Source organism: Suricata suricatta, chromosome 5 (genome assembly GCF_006229205.1).
Source record: "Suricata suricatta isolate VVHF042 chromosome 5, meerkat_22Aug2017_6uvM2_HiC, whole genome shotgun sequence".
NCBI classification, from domain to species: Eukaryota; Metazoa; Chordata; class Mammalia; order Carnivora; family Herpestidae; genus Suricata; species Suricata suricatta.
In genome coordinates, this window is record NC_043704.1 from 119,955,951 (window position 1) to 119,971,907 (window position 15,957).

General features: G+C 39.9%; 1 long non-coding RNA gene across 1 annotated transcript; it reads left to right on the forward strand.

The window, feature by feature from the left end:
• The first annotated feature begins 392 nt into the window (after positions 1 to 392).
• On the forward strand, positions 393 to 5,852 carry LOC115292202. Its single transcript, XR_003908853.1, has 3 exons — positions 393 to 800; positions 4,266 to 4,333; positions 5,813 to 5,852. It is a non-coding gene; the product is annotated as an uncharacterized LOC115292202 (long non-coding RNA).
• Positions 5,853 to 15,957: the final 10,105 nt, after the last annotated feature.

A 15,957-nucleotide genomic window follows, 5' to 3' on the forward strand; every position in this document is an offset into this window, starting at 1 on the left:
CAGTTGGTTAAGCGTTGACTTCAGATTAGGTCATAATCTCGTGGTTCGTGAGTTTGAGCCCTGTATCAGGTTCTGTGCTGACAGCTCAGAGCCTAGAGCCTGCTTCGGATTCTGTCTCTCTGTCTCTGTCTCTGTCTCTCTCTTCTTCTCTGCCCCTCCCCCACTCACACTCTGTCTGTCTCTCTCAAAAATAAACATTAAGAAGAAGAGACGATTTTTATCCTGAAGCTCCTGAGGAGCCCCAGAGGGATTTTTATTACAGAATATTTAACAGAGAACAAATACACTTTCAAATACGTTGTCAGCAGCTTTTTAAATGTCTGTCAGTGACTCTTGCCTCCTGAGGTCCACAATCTGGTGTCATCCCCCTCCCAGTGTGGCTGGCGTGTGACCAGCTTCACAGGTATAGAATACAGCAATGAACAGAACACGGCAGGAATAATGGGCTGTCACTGCTGAGATTAGGTCATAAAGACGGGCTTCCATCTCGCTCACCTCGTTTGCTTCGGCTCACTCTGATGAAGCCAGCTGCCACGCTGTGAGCCACCCTAGGGAGAGACCTACGTGTCAAGGAACCGAGGGTGGCCTTTGGCCAAGAGCTATCAAGGATCTGAGGCCCTCGGTCCAACAACCGGTGAGAAACTGAATCTTGCCAACAATCACATGAGTGAGACTGGAAACAGATCCTTTCCTGTGGAGCCTGGGGTTGATTGCGGCCCCAGCTGACAACTTGCAGCCTCTGGGAGTCCCTGAGATGGAGGGCTCCGTCGCACTGAAACGGCGTTTATCACTTCACGTTGGTAAGCTTTGCGGTCATTTGTTATGCAGCGATAGATAAGAGAAAAAAATTTAAATCATCTGGCTCACCAGCTGCTTGAAGAAGCGTTGGTTCCTTCAAAGCCTCCTGTGTGCCCTCTTCGCACCACCCCCCACTCCTTTTTCCTGCCAGAGGTAAGCACTACCCAACATTGTTATCATTACACTGCTTTAAAAAAATCATTTTAACACATGCGTGTTTGCCTAAGCAGATCTTGTTACTTTGCAGGTTTGTGAACTTCATATAAACAGAATTGCACTATATGTATGCTTCTGTGATTTGCTTCTTTGATTGAAAACTAAGTTCCTGGGACACCTGGGTCGCTCGTTGGTTAAGCCTCTGACTTTAGCTCAGGTCATGACCTCACAGTCTGTGAGTTTGAGCCCTGCGTTGTCTACTGTGCTGACAGCTCAGAGCCCAGAGCCTGCTTCAGATTCTGGATCTCCCTCTCTCTGCTCTTCCCCTACTCTCTGTCTGTCTCTCGCTCTTCCTCTCTCTGTCTCTCAAAAATAAATAAACATTAAAAAAAATTTTTTTTAAGAAAATTAAGTTCCTGAGATTGAGCCATGTTGATCACGTGGTTCATTCATTTTCACGGATGTGCATTTTTCTGTTCTCCTGTCCTTGGACACTTAGAATGTTTTCAGTGTTTTGCTATTGCAACCAGGCTCCTATGAACATTCTTGAGCATGAGTCTTGGAACATATGAGCCAGGGTTTCTCTGGAGTATACACCTAGGAATGGACATTCCAGCCTATGTGGTATAAACATCTTCAACTATATTATAGAACACAATCTTTTTCCTCAAAGCGATGATGCCACGTTACAGCCCCAGCTGGAGTGCCTAAGAATTCCTTTGTTTTACATCTATTTGAGATTGTCTGATGTATTCATTTTTGCCTTTGGACAGTTATAAAATGACATCTTGTAATTTTAATTTTCAGTTTCCTAATAACTACTAAAATGAACATTTTTTCACATCCTTTATTGAATGTTAGGTTTTATTCTCCTGTGAATTGCTTATCTATGGCTTTTGTCTGCGTTTTTATTGGGTTGTCTTTAATTAATCAATACACAGGAGTTCTTTATATATTTTGGTACTACACCTTGTCAGTTATATGTGTTGCAACTTTATTCTTTGAATTTTTGGATGATCCTTTTATTCTTTTTGAAGTATTTTGAGGAAAAGAAGTTAAAAAGTTTAAGGTAGTCTAATTTATCAATCATGCCCTGTATGATGTGCACTTTTATCTAATGTTTTATTTATCTTTTTGAGAGAGAAAAAGAGAGAGAGAGAGACTATGAGCAGGGGAAGGTCAGAGAGAGGGAGATACAGAATCCGAAGCAGGTTCCAGGCTCTGAGCTAGCTGTCAGCACAGAGCCCAACACGGGGCTCAAACCCACAAATCGTGAGATCATGACCTGGGCTGAAGCCTGCCACTTAACCGACTGAGCCACCCAGGCGCCCCTGTGCACTTTTAGTATCTTGCTTAAGGAAACATTTTACTTGGGGCGCCTGAGTGGCTCAGTCAGTTAAGCATCTGACTTTGGCTCAGGTCATGATCTCACAATTTGTGAGTTTGAGTCCTGCCATTGGACTCTGCACTGACAGCAGACTGGAGCCTGCTTCAGATTCTGTCTTCCTCTCTCTCTGCCGCTCCCCGACTCATGCTCTGTCTCTCTCTGTCTCTCTGTGCCCAGCTAGCTCAGTCGGTAGAGTATGAGACTCTTAATCTCTCTGTCTCTCTGACAAAAGTAAATAAACATATAAAAAATTAAAAAAGAAAAAAGAGAACATTTTACTCCCATTAGCTTGTAAAGACTTTATCTTGCATTTTCTTTTTAATGTTTTAAAAGTTTGGCCTTTCATATGTATATACATACATATATATACACCCTCTGAAATGGATTCTTTTAGTATGATAGAAGGTATCCATGAACTGGATAAGCATATCCAGTTTCATAATTTTTCGAATGGATAACTTTGAGCAAGTACCAGATTGAGCGGCCCATCCCCACTCTGCAATGCTCTCTCTGACACAACCAAGTTTCTGTGTAGGTGTGTGTCTGTGGGCTCCGTCTCGTGTTCCATTGTTCTGATTATATATTCCTGTATCAATAACACATGTCTTAATTACTTGAACTTGACAATAATGTCAGTGTGTCCTTTAGAAGCATCAAACTTGTTCTGGTCCTTTGTTTTACCATACACATTTTGCAATTACTTTAATTAAATTCTAAGAAAAATGCTGTTGAGATTAAAATTGTATGGAATCCATAGTCTCTTGGAGCCAGCTGGTGTTTTTCTACTACTAAGTTTTCCTACCCACGCCGTGTTGTATCTCTCCAGTTATTTGGGACTTCTTTAACGGTTTTCCAAAAGAGTTTTACCATTTTCTCCATATTTTCTGAGCTCTAGATTTGGAACATTACTTTTTGCTCTTGTAAATGGTTATTATTTAAATTTTGTATTTCTTGTTGCCCCCATAAAACACAATTATTGCTATATATCCAGGAACATTACTACTAAATGTACAATAACTCTAATAATTTACCTATACATTTCTTTTGAGTTTTTCATGCAGGCAATCATAATAGCTCATTTTCTTTTTTTTCTAATCATTTCTGGATAGGATCTTAAGTATAATGGTATATGTAAGTAGTAATAGCAGGCATTCTTGACTTATTTTTGAAAGAACTACCATACCATAACACTTATAAATGTGATATTCACTATAGGTTTATTGAAGATATTTTTTCTCAGATTAAAAAAACTCTCATTCTGGGATGCCTGGCTGGCTCAGTTGGTAGAGCATGTGACTCTTAATCTCCAGGTTGTGAGTTTAGGCCCCACATTGCATGTAGAGATTACTTAAAGCAAAACAAAACAAACAAAAAACCTTTCCTCTTCCTAGCTTATGAAGAGTTTTATCATGAATGAATATTAGATTTCACTGAATGCTTTTTCATACCTGTGATGATCATATGATTTTTCTTCACTAATCTGATATGGTAAAATTACATTAATAAATTACTTAATGTTAAACTAACTTTGTGTTGTTGAGATTAATCCAGCTGGGCCATAATCTACTCTCTTTTTAAAAACAATGGTATCGATTAATGCAGGTTCGGTAAGTTTATGAAATCCATGAGTGAGGGGCCCCTGGGTGGCTCAGTCGGTTAAGCGTCCAACTTCAGCTCAGGTCATGATCTCACGGTTTGTGAGTTCAAGCGCCGCGACAGGCTCTGTGGACATTCTAATAATATTAATTTTCTTGTGATCCATGAGCACAGGATATTTTTCCATTTGTGTCATCTTCAATTTCTTTCATCATTTTCTTTCATAGTTTTCAGCATACAGTCTTCCACCTCCTCAGTTAAGCTTATTCAAGTATTTTATTGTGTTTTTTTTTTAATGATACTATGGGATTGTTTACTTCTTTTTCAGCCTGGGCCCAGGACTTAATCATCGGAGCAGTCCAACTCCCAAGAAGATTGAATTCCCAACCAAGGCAGGTCTGCTATACCCAGGGCAGGGCTGTGTTTGGGAAAGAATACTTTGACACCCGTGTTTCGGGTTCTCTGGGTTGATGCCCCTAAGAATGGGTCCCTACTTATCAAGGCTGATCTAGCTACTGCTGCCACCAAGTGCCCAGCCTTCCAGTAACAGAGACCAAAGCTGAGTGCCCAACATGGCAGCATCCCTTGAGAGGCCCAAGCAACCAGTAAGTGGGAAGTTTAATCTAGTTGGTGTTTTGTATTTGGGAAGAGTCAGCAATTTGTTCTGACAGGACTAGACACACATTTCAGGGGTGAGTCTGCCTTTTCTGCCTGTAAGCCTCATAAGCACCAACATCCAAGAACTTACAGAGAGTTTGATCAACTGGAACATCATGCCAGAGCAGGGGCCCCACTTTCCAGTGAAGGAGTGTGGGAGTGGGACCATGATCATGAACTTTCCTGGTTGTATCATGCACTGAGCCACCCAATGCTTCAAGCCTAGCTGAGCATCAAAGGCCTGTTGATGTCACAGCTGAAGATACAGTTCACAGGTGATATTTTATATGAATACCATCCATCCTTATGGGACCCAAGGGGGTGATCTCACTTAATATCACTCACAGCTAGAGAATCTGATCTTTTCACAACTCCGGGCTCTGAAAATTTAGAGGTTCTGGTCCCCAAAGGGAGGAGCACTTCGGTCAGCCTATATAGCAAGTGTCCATTTGAACTATAAGCTGCTTGTGCAACCCGGGCACTTGAAGATCTTTGTGTCCAGGGACCACCAGGCCAAAAAGAGGAATCACCACTTTTGGTGGGAATTTTGTCAAGGGAAATTGACCCTAATCATTAGGAGAAAGTTAGGGTTTCTGTTGCATGATGAAAGCAGCGAAGGACATGGGGAGGACCCAGACCTACTCAGGTGCCTCCCAGCTCTCCCTTATTCAGTTTCAATGGCAACTGGACAAGTGCACCAAGCCTGTCCTAGAAAGGGCGCAGTCACCACAGACCCAGACCCTTCAGAGATGAGAGTCTGGTTCATGCCACTATATGAGCCACTGAGACCAGCGTAAGTTTGACTTGAAAGGGAAATCTAGAATGGAGAGTGGAACAGGGCAACAATGAGTATTAGTTGCAGCTCCAAGACCAGCTGCAGTGCTGGGGGGTGTAAGTCACCTCATTAGCCCTCCTCTTCCTCAGGAGGAGCAGTCTGACCGTCTAGAGCTGCTTTGGAAGCACAGGGGAGGAAATGACTCAGTGCATAAACTTCCGTGGACACAGAGATGCATCACACAGATGCTCATCTCAAGGAACATAGTCATGTCATCCCCGTTGTTACATTTATCGGCAAGATGTTTTTTATATGTTATTATTGTTTTAGTACTATAGTGCTGTAGGATAACTCTGCTTTATTTCTACTATCACTTATTTGTGTCTTATTCTTTTTAATAGTCTAGCTAGAATGTGTGACTCTGATTTTTTTTTTTTAAACAGCTTTTAGGGGCACCTGGGTGGCCCACTTTGTTCAGTGTTCAGTTCAGGTCATGATCTCACGAAATCAAGCCCTCATGTAGCCCTCTGTGCTGACAGCTTGGAGCCTGCCCGGGATTCTCTCCTCCCTCTCTCTCTGCCCCTCTCCTGCTCATGCTCTCACTCCTTTCTCAAAATAAATAAATAAACAAACATTTTTTTAAATTGAAAAATAAAAACCAGCTTGAAGTCTCATGGATATTTTCCATTTTCCACCATCATTTTTTTATATCCTTGCCAAAACTGCATACCCTGATTAAATGTGAAGAAACATCAGATAAGCTCAAACTGACAGTTTACAAAATAACGGCCAGGGCTTTTCAACATTGTCAAGGTCATGAATAACAAAGAAATACTAAAGAACCATGCAAGTCTAGAGACAACAAAGGAGACATGATAACAAAATGCAGTGCGGCATCCTAGGTTAAGTTCTGGGCCGGAGAGGTGACATTAGTGAGGAGGGTCTATAAATTTATAAATCATGTCGTTTGGGTGTTCATGTCCCAGTTTTGGTAATTGTATAATATATTACCCTGTGGGAAAGGTACATGAAAAGTATTTGGGAACTCTGTTCTCTTTTTGCAAAATATTTGTAAGTATAATATTTCAAAATCAAAAGATTTTTTTTAAAGGGGTGGCTCAGGGGCACCTGAGTGGCTCAGTCGGTTGAGCATCTGGCTCTGGCTCAGGTCAGATCTCATGTTTGTGGGTTCGAGCCCCGCATCAGGCTCTGTGCTGACAGCTAGCTCAGAGCCTGGAGCCTGTTTCCGGTTCTGTGTCCCCTTCTCTCTCTGCCCCTCTGCCTCTCATGCTCTGTCTCTCTCTGTATCAAAAATAAATAAAACATAAAAAAAATAAAATAAATAAAATAAATAAAAGGGGTGGCTCAGTTGGTTGAGCATCCATCCAACTTCAGCTCAGTTCATGATCTCACAGTTTATGGGTTCGAGCCCTGTGTCAGGCTCTATGCTGACAGCTCAGATCTTGGAGCCTGCTTTGAGTTCTGTGTCTCCATCTCTCCCTGCCCCTCCCCTGCTCACACTCTGTCTCTCTCTCTCAAAAACGAATAAACATTAACAAAATTTTTTTTCAATAAAGCAGCACAGTTGAATTTTGCATTGCTATACAGTCTGACAATGTCTGTCTTTAAAGCAATTGTTCAGACCACTTATTTAATGTACTTTATCAATATAGTAAGGCTCATATCTACCAACTTGCTATATGCTTTCTATCATCTCATTTGTCCTGTTTTTCCAAAACCCTTCTTTTCCTAGCTTCTTTTCAACTGAATATACTTTAGTATTCCATTTGTCTCTACTACTGGCTCATTAACCATACCTTTTTGTTTTATTTATTTTTAGCTATTCTAGGATTTATAGTATTCTAAAATATCACTATTAGTCTTCTTAAAGAGCCAGTTTTTGGCTTTGATGATTTTCTATTGTATTTTAAGATTTTAGTTCATCAAGTCCTGCTCTTAATTTTTTTTTTTTAGGTTATTGGGTTTATTCGACTTTCTTTTTCTAATTCATTGCAAAGGATGTGGTCACAGAGTTTTCCCACAAATGTTTCCTTCTGTTTCTGAGCCAACAGTTACTATTTCCCCGCCTTCCTGTCAGATAGGTGTGTGTAACTGATGTGTGTAACACACGACTGAGTTCTAGCCAGCGAAATGTGGACAGAAGTTATATACCCATCCATGCTCACTGTTCTTTCTCATTGACTTGAATATAAATAATCCAAAATCAAGTGGGAATCAGAGTATGGTCTTTGAACCAACAACAGCAGCATGTTAGGAATGCAAATTCTTGGGCAACCTGTTAGAATTGCAAATTCTTCACCGCAGACTTAGGTTAGGCCTATGGGATCAAATTTTCGGGGATGATACCAAGCAATCAGTGTTTTAACAAGCCCTTTAGCATTTCAAGCTAAAATGAAAGGGCACTAATTAGTAACATGAAAACATATAAAAATATACAATACTGACAAGAGCAAGTATATAGTCAAATTTGGCATAACCTAATACTGTAATATGATAGAGTGTTAACAACTTAATTCTAGTATAAAGATTAAAAGACAAGAATATTAAAAATAATAGCTACAATAATTTGTTAATGAATACACAATGTAAAAAGAGGTAAATTATGACCTCAAAAACATAAAATGTGGGGGGAGTCACAGGGAAAGTTTTTGTATGCAAAGTTAATCGTTAATGGTGTAATATAGACTTCTACTTTTTAAAAAAATTTTTAGTGTTTATTTACTTTTGAGAGAAAGGGAGACAGAGTGCAAAAGGAGGAGGGGCAGAGAGAGAAGGAGATGCAGAATCCGAAGCAGGCTCCAGGCTCTGAGCTGTCAGCACAGAGCCCGATGCAGGACTCAAACCCACGGACCGGACCATAAGTATATGACCTGAGCTGAAGTCGGAAACTTAACCAACTGAGCCACCCAGGCATCCCTGTAAGATGTTTTATGTAAGCCTCATGGTAACCACAAAGCAAAACCCTACAGCAGATTTACAAAAGGTAAAGAGCAGGAAATCAAAGCATTCCAGGAATGAAACCATCAATCCACAGAGGAAAGTGGAAAAAGGAAGAAAGAAAAGAGGGAACAACAAACAGCCAGAAAACAATTAATTAGATGACATTAACAGTCCTTACTTATCAGTAATTATCCTAAACATAAAAATGAAATATCTGGAAAAGAAGTAAATAATCCCATAGTACCATAAAAAAAACAATAAAATACTTGGAATAAGCTTAATTGAGGAGGTGAAAGATCTGTATGCTGAAAACTATGAAAGAAAATGATGAAAGAAATTGAAGATGACACAAATGGAAAAACATCCTGTGCTCATGTCATGGATCACAAGAAAATTAATATTATTAGAATGTCCATAGTACCCATCTATGAATTCAGTGCAATCTCTATAAAAATTGCAATGCCATTTTTTATAGAAATAAGAAAAACAATCTTAGAGTTCTCAAGGAGACACACACACACACACACACACACACACACACACACACACACAAAATAGCCAATGCAATCCTGAGAAAGAGGAACAAAGCTGAAGAAACCAGACCTTGTCATTTCAAACTACTGTATTTCAAAGTTGTAATAATTAAAGCAGTATGATGTTGACATAAAAACAGACACACAGACCAGTGGAATAGAATCAAGAGCCCAGAAATAAACTCATGGATACATGGTCAACTAATATTTGACAGAGGCCAAGAATACCTAATGGGGGAAAGGTTGTCTTTTTAATAAATGATGTTGAGAAAACTGGGTATTCACATATAAAAGAATGAAATGGGCTCCTATTTTCCACCACTCACAAAAATTAAGTCAAAATGGATTAAAAACTTAAATGTAAGACCTGAAGCTATAAAACTCCTAGGAGAAAAGATAGGGGAAAACCTCCTTCACATTGACCTTGGCAATACTTTGTTGGATGTGATACCAAGAGCAAAAACCAATAGGTGAGGCTACATCAAACTAAAAACCTTTAGCACAGCAAAAGAAACAATAAAGCAAAATGGAAAAGTAATCTGCGGAATAGGAGAAAATATTTGCAAACCATCTATCTGGTAAGAGGGTAATATCCAAAATATATAAGGAACTCACACAACCCACCAGCAACAACGAAACAAATAATCTGATTTGAATGGGCAAATGAATTGAGTAGATAGACATTTTTCCAAAGAAGACATACAAATAGCCGACAGGCATATGAAAAGTTGCTCAGCATCACTAATCACCAGGGAAATGTGAATCAAGACCACAATGAGATATCACCTCATACCAGTTAGAATGGCTAGTATCAAAGAGGTAAGAGAAAACAGGTGTTGGTGAGGATATAGAGACAAGGAAATCTTTGTGCACTGTTCATGGGAAAGTAAATTGGTGCAGCCACTGTCAAAACAGTATGGTGGGCGGGGTGGCTGGGTGGCTCAGTCAGCTGAGCGTCCAGCTTTGGCTCAGGTCATGATCTCGTGGTTCATGGGTTCGAGCCCCGCCTCAGGCTCTGTGCTGACAGCTAGCTCAGAGCCTGGAGCCTGCTTCGGATTCTGTGCCTCCCTCTCTCTCTGACCCTCCCCTCCTCACACTGTCTCTGTCTCTCAAAAATAAATAAAAGGCATTTAAAAAACCCAGTATGGTGGTTCCTCAAAAAATTACAAATAGGGTGCCTGGGTGGCTCAGGCGGTTGAGTGTCTGACTTCAACTCAGGTCATGATCTCATGGTTCATGAGTTCGAGCCCCATATCAGCCCACAGCTCAGAGCCTAGAGCTTGCTTTGGATTCTGTGTCTCCCTCTTTCTCTGCCTCTCTCCTGCTCACACTCTGTCTCTCAAAAATAAATAAACATTGAAAAAATTTTTTTTAATTACAAATAGACCTAGCATAATATACAGCAATCCCACTGTGGGGTATATATAAAAGGAATGGAAATCACTGTCTCAGTGAAACATCTGCACCCTGATGTTCACTGCATTATTCACAACAGCCAGGACATGAAAACAACGAATGCACAGATAAAGAAGTTTGGTATATATACACAATGAAACGTTATTCAGCCATAGAGAAGAAGGAAATCCTACCTTTTGTGACAACATGCTAAGTGAAATAAGTCACACAGAGAAAGACAAATACTGCATGATCTCATTTATATGTGGAATCTAAAAAAGCTGAACTGAGGGGCACCTGGATGGTTCAGTCAGTTAAGCATCTGACTCTTGAATTTGGCTCAGGTCATGATCTCATGGTTTGTGAGTTCAAGCCTTGCGTCAGGCCCTGTGCTGAGGGTGTGGAGCCTGCTTGGGATTCATTCTTTCTCTTCCCTCTCTCTCTTTCTCAAAATGAATAAACTTAAAAAAATTAAAAAGCTGAACTTACAGAAACAGAGAACAGAGTGGTAGTTACTAGGAGGTGCGGGGAGGTGGAGGGAGGCAGCAGAGATATGTTAGTCAAAGGATACAAACTTCCAGTTATAAGATGACCAGTTTCTGGGGATCTAACGTACAACATGGTGACTATAGTTAACAGTGCTGTACATCTTAAATGCTCTAACACACACGCAAAAATGGCAATTATGTGAGGGGATGGAGGTGTTGACCTTCTTGGTCATCATTTCACAATGCGTAAGTATATCAAATCATCACATTGTACACTTCAAACTTACACAGTATTGTATCTCAATAAAGCTGAGGCGGGGCGGGTTGAAGAAAATACTTTGGTAATGGTATGGGAAAAATATATCTAGTAGTTCTATTCTCTGAATTATTTCCCCAAATGATGGCAGTTTATCTATGATAGGTAACATTTATTTTTTGCTTTAAACACCAGAAAAACAATACAAGCCTTCCATGTGATTTGGATACAGGCTGAAGTCTAACAACCAAAGCGCTAGTCCACCTTGGAAGGCAAACGTTGAGCATGGTAAGGACTACATCAGCCGAGTCCCTGAAGAACTGTTAGAGTGGAACCAACCCGTTAGTCTAAGATTGTTAAATGAGCAAGCCATAAAATGTCTATTAGGTTGAGCCATTATACATGTGAGTCTCTAAATACTGTGCCCTCGCCAACCGTAACTAATACAAATGCTTACTTCATTAATTTTCAGCCTCTTCCTCTTTCTAATATATGGGCTGAAAAATTTAGATTTTCTCTAAGGACTGTTTCAGTTGCATTCATTAGTTTTGACATTTAGAATTTTTATTATCATTCAGTTCAAAATATTTTGTCCATGCAGTTGAGCAGACTTGTGGGTTATTTGGAAACGTGTCTAAATTTCCAAATTTATGAAGTTCTTCAATTATTCATTTGTTGATTTCTAGTTTGATTGCATTGTGGTTAGAGAACATCCTCTGTATGATTTCAATACTTTGAAATTTGATGAGGTTGCTTGGGTCAATTTCTATAAATAACATGTGTATTCTGCAGATGTAAGTGCAGTTTTGTATGCATTTCCATTGGGTCAAGGTTGTTAACCATACCCTTGAAATTTATATGCTTACTATTTACTTCTGTCAGTTTTTGATGGAAGTTTGTTAAAGACTCCCACTATTGTGGATTTGTCTGTTTCTTCTTGTGGTTCTTTCAGTTTTGAACCTATATGAGGAAATCTTATCAGACATATGAATACTTTAAGTAATCGTATATTTAGTGAAACAGACCTTTTATTACCTCATGGCAACCAACCTTCCTGAATTCTGGTAATGCTTTCTTGCCTTAAGTCTGTTTTCTCTGGTAGTAATATAGTTACATCTGTTTCCTTTGAGTAGTATTTTCAAGTCATCCTCATTCATTATTTTACTTCCAACCTTCACATGTCCTTATGGTTTAACCATCTCTCACAAATAGCTTTTTGTTGTTTTTAAATTCCAGTCTGACAATCTTTAAACTGGAGTATTTGGTCCATTTTCACTAATATTAACCACTGGGTTATTTGGATTTAAAGCCATATTATTTTGGGGGTGCCCGGAGGATTCAGAATGCAACTCTTATTCTCAGCATTGGGAGTTTGAGCCCCACATTACCTTAAAAAAGCCATATAATTTCATGTGGTTTGTCTCTCCTTTCTGGCACTCCTATTATTTATTTTATTTTTTAAATGTTTATTTATTTTTGAGAGAGAGAGAGAAAGCACAAGTGGGGGAGGGGCAGAGAGAGGGAGACACAGAATCTGAAGCAAGCTCCAGGCTCTGAGTTGTCAGCACAGAGCTCAAAGTGGGGCTCGAACCCACAAACTATGAGATCATGACCTGAGCCGAAGTCAGACACTTAACTGACTGAGCCACCCAGGTGCCCCTCTGGCACTCCTTTTAAACTGATTTTTGAAAAGAATAATTTCATATGTTCCTCCTCAACTGGCATGGAAGGGATACTATTTCTGTTCTTTCATTGATTATCCTCCATTTTACAACACATACTTAACCTTTATTTTTATTTTGTTTAATGTTTGTTTTTGAGAGAGACAGAGCATGAGCAGGCACGGGGTGAGAGGGCGGCACAGAATCCGAAGCAGGCTCCAGGCTCTGAGCGTTCAGCACAGAGCCCGATGCAAGGCTCGAACCCACAAACCGCAAGATCATAACCTGAGCTGAAGTCGGACACTTAACCTACTGAGCCTCACAGGTGCCCCCATACTTAACATTTAAATTTTAAAATGAATTAAAATCTTCATCTTCCACTTGGATAATGTAAAGCTCATGGAACACTTTAACTCCATTTATTTCCTTCCCTTCTTTCATAAAATCGTAATGTGCTATATTTTGTCACATTAAAAAAAATCCCATTATTATTACTGCCCACCCAACTTACTTTTTCGTGTAGCTTTTTTTGTCTCATGGGCTTTCCATTTGTACTTCTGCCTGAAGCGCATCTTTCAGTATTTCCTTTGATGACCTGCTGATGGTCACACCCAGTTTTAATTTTTCTGAAATTTCTTGATTCCATTCTCATGCCTGAAGGATTTTTACTGGGTATAAAATTCTAGTTTGGTAGCACACCGTAAGAAATTGTTCCACTCTCCTTTTATGCATGTTAAGCGAGTCGTCAGACTGGCTGTCACTGCTTTGAAGGATCTGTCAGGGGTAAAAGTCTGGATGTTTTACTTATCCCCAAACCTTCCCTGCCTTTGGTTATCTAGTTTCACAGTACTGTGTAGATACAGGTTCTTTTTTTATGTATTCTTTTTGGGAATACTTTGGATTTTCAATCCACAGCGTCGAGTTCATCATCAGTTTTAGAAAATCCTCAGCCTCCAGACCTCTCTGATCCACTCTCTGCTCTCACCTGCCCTGGGCTTCCTGTGTGTCCTGCCTACATCTCACCATCTCTGTATCTTCTGGTTCCTCTCTGTGGCATTCTGCTCCATCTTTCAGTTAAACAACTTTCATCAGCCTTGTCCAACTGTGCTTTCAACTTTAGTTTTCACTTCTAGAAGTTATATTTGGTTTTCAAATCTGCTCAACCATTTTTTAGTGTCCCACTCTCCGATTTTCAAGCATGTCGTTTATTTTTAAAAAGTGCTCATTTGCATTTTACAATCTATATTTGGTAACCCCAAAATCTCTTTTCTTTTTGGGAGTGGGCTGTTTTTGCTTTTAAGGGTTGTCACCAGTGGTGTGGCTTCCTCATGTGCTTATTATTGACTGGGTGCTGCTCACAGTCCTTGAAATTATTGATATGCTTTCACCGTGACCAGGGAAGCGAGTGCTTTATCCCGAAAAGAATGGTCTTTACTTCTACCATACACTTGGGATCCTGTGTGTCTGGAACCACTTTAGTTCATGATCTTAGGGCCCCCTCCCCACTCTAGCAATGCAAAGTTGGGCTTTAATTCTGCTCAGGAGTGTTTGGTCTCAGGGATTGGCTTTTTCACTTCTGTGTTCTGCTCAGCTCCAAGGAAACTCTCTTGCCCCATGGAGATGGAAGAAAGAATCCAAATTTACTACTGGGGCCCTAACTTAATGGGAAGGGTTCTATCAGACTGGCCACCTGCACCTGTTACTTCTAGGTCCTAAGTGGCTTGGAGTGCTCTCTTAACTTTCCAGGTTCTTAGCACGTCCTGGATTTGGGCCTGCTCATTATTATGTTCACTCTCAGATCTTAAGATTTTTAAATATTTTCCCACCATTTTAGCTGTACTCATTAGGAGCACTGGCCCTGGAACCTAGCCCACTGCAGGTAGCAGAAATAAAAACCTTCACTTTGCTTTTATGTTCTTTGTCTCACTACGTTTAGAGGCATATTTTAATCCAAATTAGGATGCATTGATGCATGGGGATTTGTGGAGCTACAGATTCACATTTATCAACTCTGGGAATGTTCCAATTATTTAAAAAGCATTCCCTTTCCTCTTTCTCATTTACTGAATATACTATTTTAGACATTCTCATTCCATGCATTATCTCCTAACAGCTCTTTCATTGTCTTATCTGTTTATGGTCTTCTAGATAACTTAGATCTTCAAGTTTAAATCACTTCAGTTACCTCTAGTTCATTTTTTGCTTACCCACTGAGTTCTTGATTTCAGTGCCTGCAGTTTTCATTTTTATGGTTAACTATTAAAGTGTTTATTCCTTATTTTATATTGTATGCTCATCTTTGTAATTATAGCTACTACCTACTCTGCACTTTATCTCTCAGTCCTTGAGGGTGGGAATCTGTGGTTTCTGTCATCACTCCCAGTGGTAGGTCTTACGTGTTTAGTGATCATTAAGCAACGCTACAGGAGTCTCTAGGCCTAACTTGGAAAGCTTTCCTCGGAAGATTTGATTCTGCATCTACTGCTATGGGAGAAGGGGTGTCCCCCATCCTGGAAACACCACAGCCCGCTGACTCCCCTTCTTTGGGCCAGGACCCCAGATCTATTTGCTCCTGGAGATCAAAGCCCCAGCACCAGTCCTCACCCTGATGAATCCACATTTAGTTCTAATTGTTTAGCTTGGAGCTTGGGATGGGGAAGGAAAAGGGAAAAGTCCTTGGGGAACCCCTCTATTTTCTTGTGAGCAATGCCTCAAAAAGCATGTTGAGATCTAATTGCCATGGAGGTGCTGTAGCTCAGAGGTCCTGCTTACTTGATAGCAAAATCAGAAACTTACTTTCAAAATCTCCATTTTACTTCTTGAAACATTCACTTCTATTTTATGAACTGTACCATGGTAATTCCAGTACCTCAAGTCTTCATGGGTTTCATTCTGTAGCGTTCTCTCAAATTGATTTTTCCTAATTTTTTTTTACATTGATTAGATTCTTTAAAAACGTTTAAAGTGAAGATACAGCTAATGTATCTTCACTGTGTGTACACATCTGTTTACCCCAACCCGGATGAACAGCAGGATTTTTCCATTTCTCCAGTAAGTTCTACCAGACCCCTTGTGAAGTCAACAATTCTCCACTGCCAGGCACACTAATCTGACTTCTATCAAGTAGACTGCTCTTGCCTGTTAACCTTCATATAAATGAAATATAGTATGTACTATTCTGTGCCAGACTTTCATCTGTTTTTGATACACATTCACATTACTTCAAGTAGCAGTAATTCGTATTTTGGTTTTTGTTTCACAATGTATTACTCCACTACATGAATTTACTACAAT